Consider the following 14,331-nt stretch of genomic DNA (forward strand, 5'->3'; position numbering starts at 1 on the left):
CCGTTCGGGCCTGGGCGGACGGAGGGCGAGCGGCCGCGGTCACCTAGCGGCGGCGCCTCCCGAGGTGTTGGGCAGCCGAAGTCAACGCAGCCGGTAAGGCCGTCGGGAAAGTAAGTAGGAAAGGTGTCCTTGTAACGGGCCGAGGTGGTAAGAAGGAGCTTTCCAGGTGGAGTCAGGTAGAAGAAACAACCCAGCCACGGGTCCTTCCTGTGCCGCGTGCGTAGTCTGCGTCCTGTGTGTGTATATGCTCGTGTAATTCCAGGAAAACTGGGCGCTCCATCTCCCCGGGTTGCTTCCGGAAGGCCTTTGAGAGCATCCCTGTGAAAACCACAGGGGCAAAAAGGCTGGGAGCCTAAATTTACCCAAAACATCGACCTTGGACTGAGGAGGACCCACCCAGAAGTCACTTATGTTCCTATCCTCTGATGTAATGCATTAAAATTTACAATTTCAAATGTGTCCATCTGTTATTTTTGTTGTTGTTGCCCATACTGACTTAACCCAAAACCCGAACAGGAACATGACAGCAGAGTGATAGGTGAGGTCAAGCAAAGCCAAAAGAAAGTAGTCTAACATCGTCTTAGTATCCTCAGAAAAAGTAATGCAAAGCCATAAATAATGACCACCAACTGCACGCAGGGTATTATGAGGGAATACAAAGGTTAACAAGACAATCTGTCCCCCCGAAAAACTTGGAACCATGGGGCAGGAAACACAAAACTAGTCAAAAATCCACAGAGAACCTTGAGAAGGACAAGGTTAATTATAGTTAGAAAAGTAAATACAAAAGACCCCTTTCTTAACTGAAACTTAGTAAGTGGTTGGGTGCTAACAGATGGTAAAGGGTTTTCTACGTGGAGGCAACAGGTGAAGAAGGAGGTAAAGAAGGAAAAACTAAAATGAGCCTTATCTGTTAGGGGTTTTATATACATCCAATTTCTGAAAAAACTAAACACGCTCAGGTTCTTCAACCTCCCGACATCAGGCAGCCAGTGAATGGCAGATGGGATTTAGCAATGAACATTTCCTGTTCTTTAACTTCTTAGCATGTTTTAGTGCCTTACATAAAATACTTCTAATCCGTACGACATTCCTTCAAGGTACTCTTTTAGGAATGAGATTCAGAGAGGTTGAGTAATTTGCTTAAGGCTACATAGCCTGTAAGCAAATCCAAGACGCAAACCAAATCTGCTTACCTGTTAACCCCATGCTCCTAGTTGCATCAAAGCAGAAGTCTACGTTAAGTTTAGACAAAATATGACAGGGGTTTCCCTGGTGGCTCAGTGGTTGAGAGTCCGCCTGCCGATGCAGGGGACACGGGTTCGTGCCCCGGTCCGGGAGGATCGCACATGCCGCGGAGCGGCTGGGCCCGTGAGCCATGGCCGCTGAGCCTGCGCGTCCGGAGCCTGTGCTCCGCAACGGGAGAGGCCACAGAGGTGAGAGGCCCGCGTAACGCAAAAAATATATATATGACAGTACTACCATATGCATGTTAGGGCTGGAGTACCTTGTAAGGCTGAGAAGATAGATTGGAGGCAGATAATAATCCTTGGTCATTTATAAATCAATTTGGATGATGGTGATGTGTTTGTGAATGTATACCCTATTCTGTTCTGAAAAGGATTTGAAGCAGTTTATATCGGGGAAAACATGAGGAAGTCAGGACAATGGAAACAATAGAAAAAGTGAGTAAGCACCCAAACTAATGACATGCTTATAAAAGGCAAATAGGAAATCAAACTCCAGGTTTCTTAGCCCAAGCAGAAAAGTAGACATGATTAGTTACAAGATCCTCACTTTATCCATGAAAGAGAGCTGCACCTCTATCACTGTACCCGCTATGTAGTTCCGTAGGTTTTTTTCTTCATCATACATGTATACCTACACATATCTGCAGAGACGTTTTGACTTCTTCCCTTCTGGTTTGGATGACTTTCTTTCTTTTTCTCGCCTGTTGTTCTGGCGAGGACTTTCCAGTGCAATGCTGAATAGAAGTGAGCGTGGGCACCCTTGTCTTGTACCTAGTCATAGTGGGAAAGCTTTGAACGTTTCACCACGAGTGAGATGTTAGATGTGATTCTGTCATAAATGGCCTGTATTATGTTGAGGTACGTTCTTTCTCTACACAATTGGTTGCGAGTTTCTATCACGAAAGGATGCTGAATCTCGTGAAGTGCCTTTTGTGCGTCTGTTGAAATGAGCATATGATTTCTGTCTATTAATGTGGTATATCACATGCACTGTTCTTCGTTGCTTTACAGGAATAATTCTGCTTGCTTGTGGTGTGTGAGCCTCTTAATGAATAATTCTGCTTGCTCTTGGTGTGTGAGCCTCTTACTGTGCTGCTGAAATCACTTTGTGGATATTTTGTTGAAAATGTTGGCATCCGTGTTTGTGAGAGGTATTGGCCTATAGTTTTTTTTGCTGTGTCTTTATCTGGCTTCGGTATCAGGATAATTCTGATAAAAATGAGTTTGCGAGTGTTCTCTCTTCAATTTTTGAAAGGGTTTGAGAAGGATTGGTGTTAATTCTGCTTTAAATGTTTGGTAGAATTTACTGGTGAAACCACCTAGTCTTGGGCTTTTCTTTGGTGGGAGCTTCTTGATTACTGTTTCAATCTCCTTACTCATTATCGGCTTATCCAAATTTTCTGTTTCTTCATGATTCAGCCTTGGTAGGTTGTATATAGGTTGGTTTTCTATACTCACCCTCCTTGGTGTGTCAGAGGGTTCCATGGAGGACTGCTCTTTTCCTCCTTTTCATTTTGAAGTTGATAACTATATCAGACATTTAAAAAGGGGGCATAAAACATATCCTCCCCAGAATCACCAGACAGGGCACAGCTAGGAAACAGGACCAACACCGTGGAATCTCCATATGTGACCATGACTGAGAATGTCCTCCCCCTAGAGATGCCTGCTCTCCTGATACTATAATAATCATCCCCTTGCCTTTACGGTCGTACAGTCTATTTAGATGTCTTTAAATAAACGAAGTACTCGTCAGTTGGCCCAGCTTTGGAACTTTTTCTTAAAGTTCTTCCAAATTCTGCTTCTTGCTTCTTTGCTCAACTGTGTTTGTGAGATTCAGTGATGCTGATATATAGCGCCGCAGTTCACTTATTTTCACTGTTGTAGTTCATTGTAAGACTATGCCATAGAGTATTCATTCAGTCCATGATGGACTTTTGCGTTATGTCAAGTTCTGTTTTGTTTTGTTTTTAATTTTTACCGGAGTAGAGTTTACAATGTTGTGTTAGTTTCAGGTATACAGCAAAGTGAATCAGGTATACATATATCCACTCTTTTTTAGAGTCTTTTCCCATATAGGCCATTACAGAATATTGAGTGGAGTTCCCTGTGCTGTACAGCAGGTTCTTATTAGTTATCTATTTTATATATAGTAGTGCGTATATGTCAGTCCCAATCTCCCAATTTATCCCTCCGCCCCATCCCATGGTAACCATAAGTTTGTTATCTACATCTGTGACTCTACTTCTGCTTTGTAAATAAGTTCATTTGTGCCCTTTTTTTAGATTCCACATGTAAGTGATATAATATGATATTTGTCTTTCTCTGTCTGACTTACTTCACTCAGTATGGCAATCTCTAGGTCCATCCATGTTGCTGCAGATGGCATTATTTTGCTCTTTTTATGGCTGAGTAATATTCCATTGTATATATATATATATACCACATCTTCTTTATCCATTCCTCAGTTGATGGACATTTAGGTTGCTTCCATGTCCTGGCTATTGTAAATAGTGCTGCAGTGAACATTGGGGTGCATGCGTCTTTTTGAATTATGGTTTTCTCCAGGTGTCTGCCCAGGAGTGGCATTGCTGGGTCATATGGTTTTGTTTGTAAATGAACATATGCTGCTATGGGTAGTCTTGTACTTGCCTTCTGGTGTTGATTTTTAAAATACAGTATGAAAAATATTTGTGCCTATTATTTTATTTTTTGCTTTCACTTTGTTCCATCATCTAAGTTTACTTTTCTCTACTTTCTTGCCTTCTTTTGGATTGACATTTTTTTCTCGTTCTACTTTTTCTCCTTTCTAATTTGAAAGTTATATGCTATATTCTGTAAGGGAACCCTAGAAACTTCAAGATAATACTTATAAAAGTTGAATGTTAATAAATATCTTTACCCTTCTCCTAATTTATATACCACGTAGTTCTGTATTTTAATTCTACTTTTAAGCTTCAAAAGATATATTATTTTATTTAGTCTGATTTGTCTAAATATACCTCCATGTTCCAATTTTTTTGTCCTCCACATTCCTTGCATCTCTGACCTTCATCTGCTCTCTCTTTCCCTCTGTCTCATACACGTACTGTACAACTTCACTTAGTAAGCATGGCTAGTGCCAAACTCTCATTTTTTGTTCACCTGAAAATTATTTTGTCCTCATTCTTTTTTTTTTTTGCGGTACGCGGGCCTCTCACTGCTGTGGCCTCTCCCGTTGCGGAGCACAGGCTCCGGACGCGCAGGCTCAGCGGCCATGGCTCACGGGCCCAGCCGCTCCGCGGCATGTGCGATCCTTCCGGACCGAGGCACGAACCCGTGTCCCCTGCATCGGCAGGCGGACTCTCAACCACTGCGCCACCAGGGAAGCCCTGCCCTCATTCTTAAAAGTACTTTTTATGGTTAAATAATTCTAGGTTGACAATCATTTTCTTTCAGTCCACTGACAGTGTTCCATTTTTTCGCTTGGCTTCTGTCATGGGTGATGAAGAGTCTCATCAGTCTTTGTTCTTTGGAGGTTATCGTCTTCACTGGAAGTTGTTAAGGCCTCTCAGCCGTTCGTGTCATGCAGATTCATCATGGTATGCCTAAGTATGGATTCTTTTCATTTACACTTTCAAGAATTCATTGAAAACTATAAGTGAAATTTCTCTTTCTCCTGGAATCCCAACCAGATTCATGATAGGCCTTCTCATTTTATTTGCCATGTTTCTTAACTTTTCTTTCATATTTTCTGCCTCTCTTTCTCTCTGTAGTGCATTATGGATACTTTTTTAAGATTTATTTTGCAGTTCACTGATTTTATCTTCTGCCATGTCTTCAGTTAAACCTATTCATTGAGTTTGATAATTCAGTTATTTTCTGTTGTATCTCTTGTAATTTGGTTCTTTTTCAAATCCATTTGGTAAATTTTTCCAGCTTTTTAATGAGAAAATTATCAAACCAACCTTTCAAAAAGCTGAAAGAATGGATAATCAAATGAACACCTGTATACTGACACCTAGATTCAAGCATCTTACTATTTCTGCCATATTTGCTTTATCTATTTATTTTTTTCTTTTTTCCGAACTATTTAAAATAAGTTGTAGACATCCCATTTTACCCCTAAATAGTTCAGCATGTATCTCCTAAGAACACTGGAATTTTCTTACATATCCACAATACCATTATTATACCTACAGAAATTACCAATAAGCTCCTAAAATGGTTAATACCTAGTCCATATTCAGATGCTCCCATTTGGCCCTGAAGTTTGTTTTCCCAGTCAGGATCCAATAAGGATTAATGTCTTTAAGTTTTTATTGTGCCTCATTTTATTTTTTACAGCTTTATTGAGATGTAATTTACATAGAATAAACACTTACTAAAGAGTAAAGTTTAGTAAGTTTGACACATACAGCTGTGAAACCATCAGCACAATCAAGCTGTGAATATATTCTGTCACCCCTGAGACTTCCTTATTCCCCTTTGTATTCCTTCCTTCCCCCTACTTCCTACTTATTTCCCTGGCACCCACTGATCTTCTTTTTGTCCCTATAGATTAATTGCATTTTCTAAAATTTTGTATAAATGGAATTCATACAATATGTATTCTTTTTGTCTAACTTCTTTCACTCAGAATAATTGTTTTGAAATTTATCCATGTTGTTGCATGAATCAACAATTGATTACTTTTTATTGCTAAATATTATTTCCTTTTGAGATGTGATTGACATAAAACATTGTATTAGTTTCAGGTGTGCGACATAATGATTTGATAATTGTAAATATTGTGAAATGATCACAATAAGTCTAGTTAACATCCATCACCACACACAGTTACAGTTTTTTCCTCATGCTGAGAACTTTTAAGATCTATTAGCAACTTTCAGATATACAATACAGTATTACTAACTATAGTTACCATTAGTAACTATGGTTACATTATATTCTTAGGACTTATTTATTTTATAAAAATACGGAACGCTTCACAAAATTGCAGTCGTCCCCGTGTAGGGACTATGCCTATCCTCTCTGTATTGTCCCATTTTTCGCGCTGTTGAAATAAGCACAGAATAGCGTTTCGGTGTGTGGAGGGACCACGGCTTCTCTAACCACCCACCTTAGATGGCGGTTTAGATTGTTTGCACGTTTTGACTGTTACAAACAGGATCCAGACTAGGGTGAGAGAAGCAGGGCACCTTGTGTGCAAACTTAAGGAGGTGCTCGCTGTCAGGTTTGTGCAAATGTCCCACTTGCCTTGCCCTCATACCAGCCCTGATTGCAGATAAAACTGCTGTGAACATTTGTGTCAGGTCTCGGCATGGACAATACTTTTCATTTCTCTGGGGTAGATACCTAGGAGTGGCATGGCAGGGTGATACGGTAGTCATATCTTTTTCTAGAAGCTACTAAACTTTTCCAAAGTGGTTGTACTGTCTTACATTTCTGCCCACAATGCATGACCTTCCAGTTGGTTCACTTCCTCACCAGCACTTGGAATGGTCAGCCTTTTGAATTTTACTCTTTCTAGTGGGTGTGTAATGGTATCTCACTGTGGTTTTAATTTGCCTTTCTTTAATAACTAATTATGTTGAGCATCTTTCCATCTGCTTGTTTGCTGTCCGTGGATTGTCCTTGATGTATTTGTCTGTTCAGATCTTTTGCCCATTTTTAATTGGATTGTCATCTTATTATTAAATTGCAGAGTATTTTTAATATTCCAAATATAATTTATTTGTCAGATATATGTTTTGCAATATTTTCTCCTAGTATGTGGCTTGCCTTTTTATTTCCATAAAGTGTTTTTTGAATAGCATAAGTTTTTATTTTTTTGAAGTCTAAACTACCAGTTGTTCCATGACTTTTATCATTTTTAAGAAACTTTGCCAAAGTCACTAAGATTTTCTATGTTTTCTTCTGGAAGTTTTAGCTCTTATTTTTAGGTCTTTCTCCATCTTGAGTTAATTTTTGTATATGGTATGAGGTAAGGGTTGAGTTTTTTTTTTTGTTTGTTTGTTTTTTTTGCGGTACGCGGGCCTCTCACCGCTGTGGCCTCTCCCGCTGCGGAGCACAGGCTCCGGACGCGCAGGCTCAGCGGCCATGGCTCACGGGCCCAGCCGCTCCGCCGCTCCGCGGCACGCGGGATCCTCCTGGACCAGGGCACGAACCCGCGTCTCTCGCATCGGCAGGCGGGCTCTCAACGACTGCGCCACCAGGGAAACCCAAGGGTTGAGTTTTTTTTTTTTTCAGTATACTATCCAGTTGTTCCAGCACCTTTTATTTAAAAGATTAGCATTTCTCCATTGAAATGCCATGCCAACACTGTTTAAAATTAAATGATCATATAGGTATTGGTTTATTTTAAACTCTGTTCTGTTCTATTACTTTTTTGCTTATTTTTTCTCCAGTGCTACACTGTCTTTAATACTGTAGCTTTATAATAAGTCTTGAAACCAAGTAGTGTTAAGTTCTCTAAATTTGTTCTTTTGCAAAGTTGTTTTGCCTATTCTAAGTCATTTTGACATTTCCTGAATTTTAAAATCAGCTTGTCAATTTCTTTAAAAAAAATCTGAGTTTTTGAGTAGAATTACTTTGAATCCTTAGATTGATTTGGAGTAAATTCACACCTTAACAATATTAAGTCCTCCAATCTATGCCCAGTGTATCTTTATTTATTCAAGTCTTCTTTAATTTCTCTTTGCTACAATTTGTAGTTTTCAGTGATCAAGTCTTGCCCATCTTTTGTCAAATGTATTTTGTATTTTTGAGGTTTAATTAAATATATTGTTTATCTAGCTTCAACTTGATTGTTCAATTGATTTTTCAATATTGTCTCTTTATCCAGAAACCTTGTTAAACTTATTTATAAGTCAGTCTAGCTTTTTCTGTAGATTCCCAAGGTTTTTAAAATAAATGATTATGATTTCTACAAATTAAGTATTTTACTTATTTTCCAATATGGAGCCTTTTTTTTTCTTGCTTTGTTGCACTGGCTAGAACCTCTAATAATAGTTCTAGTACTAATGGATAGACACGACAACAGCAAATTTTTTTTTCCTCTTTCATATTAGAAAGAATTCAGTCTTTCCCCATTAATTATATTTTTGCTATAGGTTTTTTATAGTTGAGGACATTCCCTTCTTTCCCTAGATGGTGAGGGTTTCTATCACGAATGAATGTTTGATTTGCTAAAATTTTGTTAAGAACTGTCACATCTATGTTCATGAGTGTTATTAGTCTGTAGTTTTCCTTGTAATGTGTTTTTCTGGTCTTACTATCAGAGTAATACTGGTCTAATAGATTGAATTGTGAGGTATTCCTTCCTCTTGAATTTTACGGAAGAGTTTAGCACTAGCACAGTTTTCAAGTCACAGAAATAATATTTAGGTTTTTTGATTTGTTGTTGTTTGTTTCTCATCTGTCAAGAATTAAATACCAGCAGCCAGTTTTCAAGTTAAAATGAAGATGCAAGCAAAACCATTGGGTATTAATTTGCCACCAGGCACATTTACACGTTTAATCTCTTTCAGTTCTCCCAGGAATAGAAGTGTAGACTCCCATTTTACAAAACTCTCTCAAAAGAGGTTAAATAACTTGCCTAAGGTCACACAGTAGGCCTTGGAGTTCAGATTGGAAAGCAGGTCTCTAGGTATCCAGAGCCCTGTGCTCTTTCCCATACCAGATGAGCAAATGAAAGTACATACCTCGCCGTTCGAGAAGCTGAGATCTGGGAGTGGGAATCTGAGTTCACTCCAGAGTTGCTTGAATTCAGATTCCAAACTGAACTAGACTCTGAAATCTGCCTGAAGCTGAAACTGCCTGGAGTACTTTCAGAAGTAAACCGACTTAGTTTGGCACCTAAGAAAATTGAAATAATATGATAATAGAAATAATAACTTATGATAACTAAATAAAATGGTTACTAGGTGTATAGTTTGGCACCTAAGAAAATTGAAATAACATGATAATAGAAATAATAACTTATGACAAGTAGATAAATAAAATGGTTACCAGGTATAAGCTAGAACTGTAGTAACACCCATCAGCCTGTCTCACAACTTTCTCAAGAAGCACCCAGTAGACCAAAAAAACAGGCACAGGCCCACCCGGACGGGATGGCGTGAGCACAAAGCAAGAAAGCGACCGGGGGCAGGGGCTAGGGGTAAACTCGGGAGCCACCAAGAGCATGATTTCAAAAAGCACAGTCAGCTGATGTGCAGTAAGGGATGACGTCATTCAAACACCACTCAAGTAAGGAAGCAAACGATGTGTGCCGGGGGAGAGTGTCTTGGATAATAAGGAAAGCGGATGTGGGTCCTGATCAGCATTGATGGGTGGAACAGCGGGAAAAATCAAGTTTGCCATCAGTGAGGAGACTCTAAGACACCAGAAGAAAGAACAATTGCTTTAAAACTTCCAACACATTTTCTCCCATAGATTCCTCAGAGTTGCTGACAGAAAACAGCGGTGTCAGGCTGTGTGAGCCCAGGAAAATCGCCTTACCTTTCCAGGTCTCAGGCCGTAAAATGAGAAAGCTGAACTAGTGTCTCTCTGAGGTCCCGAGCAATTTTAACTCTATGACTGCTCTGTGCTTCAACCAAAAACCATCAAACACTATTTTTTTTTTTTTCCAGGGAGAGTCTGTTGGATAACAGTTTAAAGTCAGTGGCCCTTGAGCAGGACACTTCCGGGGATCGGGTCGGGGTGTCCTGCTTGCCCACTGATCACAGGTGTGAGCGTTCCTCTGGGCTGTAAGAAAAACGAAAATGTACTCACGATTCACTAGCAAACTCAGAGCCCAGCTTCACCATGTGGCTCAGTGGCAGCGCCTCCCTGGGAGGCCGGGCCCACAGAACCAGCCACGTTTAAAGGGAGGGCACATCCCACCCCATTTGCCCTGAGTCCTAAACACAGCCAGCTCCAGTGCCTGTGAATGTATGTATCTTTATGCATCTGTTTTCTCTTTGTATACTGTGATGAGATATGTATCTCGTTCATTCTCACTGCAGTGAACAGTTGTTATATAACTGTATTAAATTTTCTTATCTATTCTGTTGGTGAAATTTAGGCTATTTCTCTTTTTCTTATTATTACAAATAAGATTGCTCTGAACGTTCTTATACATGTGGACATAAGTATGCTGGGTTGTAGGAGTGGAGTTACTGAGATTTAAAATGATTTTCCAGTGTGATTGTAATAATCTACATTCTTACCAGCAGTGTCTGAAAACACCCTCATCACCGTCTGGTATGACCAGACTTCTTAGTTTTTGTCAACCTGTGGGGTCTTATTTGAGTTTTCCTAATTTCTAGTGAGGTTGAACTTTTCTTCCCTTGTTTTTCTTCACTGATTTGCCTGTTTTTATTTTTGCCCATTTTAAGCATTAGGTTTATGTTTTTTACTATAAGATCTATAGTAATTCTTTATATATTCTGAATACTAATATTTTATCAGATAAATGTGTTATAAACGTCTTTCTATTCTGTGGCCCATTTTGGTTTGTCATTTGAGAAATGCAAGTTTTAATTCTAACATAATTTCGTGGACCAGCCTTTTTCCCTATCGCAAGAAGAATCCAAGTTGTTCATCGTGATCCTTTCTAATTCCCCCGGAGACCCCTCCCCAGCCCCGAGCCTGTGTCCCCCGCGCTGCGGTGACCTGACCCGGGCGTCCCCGCTCTGGGCCCGCTGGTTGCCCTCCCTCTGTCGCATCCAGCGCGTCGTCCCCACCCCGCCCCCAGCCACACAGTCACACAATCACTTTGATGCTGTCCGGTCTCTTAGCGCAGGGTGGGTCTCCCCCGCTAGGTTTTGGATTGTCGAATCCGCTTCCCCAGGCGGAGAGATCTGAGGGGAGGCAAGGCGCGTGAGGCTGGGGACCAGCCCGGGGTGGTTCGGGTGTGAACGCCCCATCCCGGGCTGGGGAGCCGGGGGCGAGGCCGAGTCTCAGCGGGTGAGCTGCAGGGTCTGGAGATTCATCACAGGCAGAGGCGGCGTGGGAGGAGCAGGGAAAGGGACCCGGGCCCGGGACTGATGCAGGTGGAGCAGGCTCGCGCGCTCACCCAGCGCCCTGGCCGGTCACCATCACTTTCCACCCGCGCCGGGACCCAGAGGCTGCGACGTGCCGCCCGCCAAGGTGGAGGCCGCCCTCGTGGAAACGGCGGGGCTGGGTTCCATACCCAGGTGACTAGATCCAGGGATGACAGTGTACACACGGGAAGGGAAAGAAGGAGAAGACAGGAGCAGAATGGAGAAAATGAACAAATGAGACAGAGTCGGGGAGGAGGAGCGCCACCTGGTGGCAGATCGCGCCGCCTGCACTCTCCCCGCCGCAGCGCAGACCCGGGCTGTTTCCGATACAGGCCTGACCTCCAGCGCTGAAGCGGTCATTGGCACATACTGGACGCTTATAATAACGATATTCATTGAGCAACAACTCTGAGGTTTTTTTTTTAATATGGAACGCTTCAGGAATTTGCGTGTCATCCTTACTCAGGGGCCATGCTAATCTTCTCTGTATCGTTCCAATTTTAGTCTATGTGCTGCCGAGGTGAGCACCTGAGGGTTTTTTAAATTAATAGTTGATTTTTGAGCAGTTTTACATTTTCAGAAAAATTGAGCATCTGGTACAGGGAGTTCCCACGTACCCTCCCCCCAATATACACACTTTCTCCTATTAATAAGACCTTGCATGAGTGTGTTACATTGGGTGCAGTTAATGAACCAATGTTGACACATTAGTATTAACCAAATTTCATAATTTAATGTTCATTTCTGTACAGTTCTATGGGTTTTAACAAATGTGTGTTATGTATCCACCATTACAGTATCACAGAGAATAGTTTCACTGCCCTCAAATTTCTCTGTGTTCTACCTAATCACCCTCTCCCCACCCGCCTTGAACCCCTGGCCGACACTGCTCTTTTTACTGTCTCTATATTGCCTTTTCCAGAATGTCATATCGTCAGAATCATGCAGTACGTATCCTGTTCAGACCGGCTTCTTTCTGTTAGCCATGTGCATTTAAGATTCCTCCGTGTCTTTTCTGTGGCTTGATAGCTCATTTCTTTTTAGTGCTGAGTAACATTCCATTGTCTGAACCACAGTTTCCGTATCCATTCACCTACTGAAGGACGTCTTGTTTGTTTCCAAGTTTTCACGACTATGAACAAAGCTGCTATAAACATCCATGCAGGTTTCTGTGCGAACATAAGTCCTCACCTCCTTTGGGTAAATACCAGGGAGTGTGCTTTCTGGATCACATGATGAGACTATATTTAGTTTGATAAGGAACCGCCAAACTGTCTTCCAAAGTGGCGGCACCCTTGTGCGTCTCCACCAGCAATGAATGGAGTTCCTGTTGCTCCACAGCCTCGCCAGCATTTCGTGCTGTCAGTGTTCCAGACTGGTGTGTCCTGGTATCTCACTGCTGTTTTGATTTGCAATTCTCTAATGACATATGATTCAGAGCATCTTTTCATATGCTTACTTGCCATCTGCATATCTTCCCTCATGAGGTAACTATTCAGATCTTTGCCCATTTTTAAAATTGGGCTGTGTGGTTTCTTGGTGTTGAGTTTTAACTGTATTTTGGGTGCCAGTTTTTTAATCAATTTGTGTTGTGCAATGTATTTTAATACATATGAAATACAGAGATATTTAAATAAAACATTGGTTGGGGTGTTGCCTAAAATTATTTCCTATACCATCTGTTGTAATGCATACAACATTTTGGGGTATATTATTTAAATCTCCCAATTAAAGTGAAATAGCAGCAATAACATAGAATCATTTCTGTGGACATATGATTAAAGCTAAACAACCCTCATAGTATCCATGGATGCTCACGTCTCATAGGCTGCAGCCTCGGTTGGATGTCTCTACGTTCAAACAGATGGACTATTATGACCCATGGTGCAGGAGGCTTAACACACACCAACATTCGTCCAGCACTGTCTGCCTGGGGAGCTCAACATGCAGACTTAAATTATATTTATTTCCTAGTTTTGTCATACCTCAGTCCATTCAGGCTGCTATAACAAAGTACCATAGGCTGCATGTCTCATAAACAGCAGACATTTATTTCTCATGGTTCCGGAGGCTGAAAGCCTGAGATCAGGTGAGAGCGTGGTCGGGCTCTGGGGGAGCTCTCCTCTGAGTTGCAGACGGCCATCCTCTTGCTGTGTCCTCAGGTGACAGAAGGGGCAACGGAGCTCTCTGGGGCCTCATTTACAAGGGCACTAATCCGACCACGAGGGCTCCACCTTCATGACCTAATCTCCTCCAACAGGCCTCACCTCCTAACACCATCACACAGGGGGTTGGGTTTCAACACATGAATTTTGGGGGGACACACATGTTCAGTCCATAACAATACCTTAACATACATAACATACATAATGTAAACAAAGAAGAACAGAGAGCTTTGTGCAATTCTGCAAGGGGTAACCCACTACAGCTGCTGACCAACAGTATCCTCTGCCTCAGACAGAGGGAATGATGGTAACAGGATGCTCTGTGCTTGGACAAGCAGGCCCCTTAGGCAGAAGTGTATTTCAGCAAGAATTTTAATGAACTCAGATTCTTGCATCTTTCTGTACATAGAACAGCACTAAAATCATTAACTTGAGATGTCTGTTCTTTGTGACTAGCAATAAGTAGTGTCTTACCAAGATGTATACTTGATGCTTGAGCCCAAGCACTGGACTCTCCCTCAGCCTCTTCAGAGCAGTTTACTCAGAGCTCCTGAGAGGCTGTCTCCCAGGCTATAGTCCTCAGTAAGACCCTGAATAAAACTTAAAACTCACAGCTCTTATGCTGTGAGTTTTTTCTTTCAGTTGACAGTAACAATACCTACTGCTCCCAGAGGTAGGTCTTGTTAATAGCATAACTTTAGACATGCTGACTATACCAAAGGTGAGTTTTAATTTCCAATGATGTGTAGCAAAGACGATGCAACTTTCTATTGCATACCAGATCTTTCCAAGAGATATTCTGTATAGTGACACCAATGAATGGGAGACAGGAGGCCAGAGTGCTTATGGTGACTTATATTTACTCATGGTATAAGGCACTTAACTTCTTTGAGACTCAGTTTATTA

At 41.4% G+C, this 14,331-nt stretch overlaps 2 non-coding genes across 2 annotated transcripts; both read right to left on the reverse strand.

Annotated features, from left to right (window-relative positions):
• Positions 1 to 6,201: 6,201 nt before the first annotated feature.
• On the reverse strand, positions 6,202 to 6,303 carry LOC112406216 (U6 spliceosomal RNA). Its single transcript, XR_003004510.1, has one exon. It is a non-coding gene; the product is annotated as a U6 spliceosomal RNA (small nuclear RNA).
• Positions 6,304 to 11,681: 5,378 nt separating this feature from the next.
• Positions 11,682 to 11,788, reverse strand: LOC112406214 (U6 spliceosomal RNA). The gene has a single exon (XR_003004508.1). It is a non-coding gene; the product is annotated as a U6 spliceosomal RNA (small nuclear RNA).
• Positions 11,789 to 14,331: the final 2,543 nt, after the last annotated feature.

The sequence above is a fragment of the Neophocaena asiaeorientalis genome, unplaced genomic scaffold, assembly GCF_003031525.2.
Source record: "Neophocaena asiaeorientalis asiaeorientalis breed wild unplaced genomic scaffold, Neophocaena_asiaeorientalis_V1.1 scaffold124, whole genome shotgun sequence".
Taxonomy (NCBI): domain Eukaryota; kingdom Metazoa; phylum Chordata; class Mammalia; order Artiodactyla; family Phocoenidae; genus Neophocaena; species Neophocaena asiaeorientalis.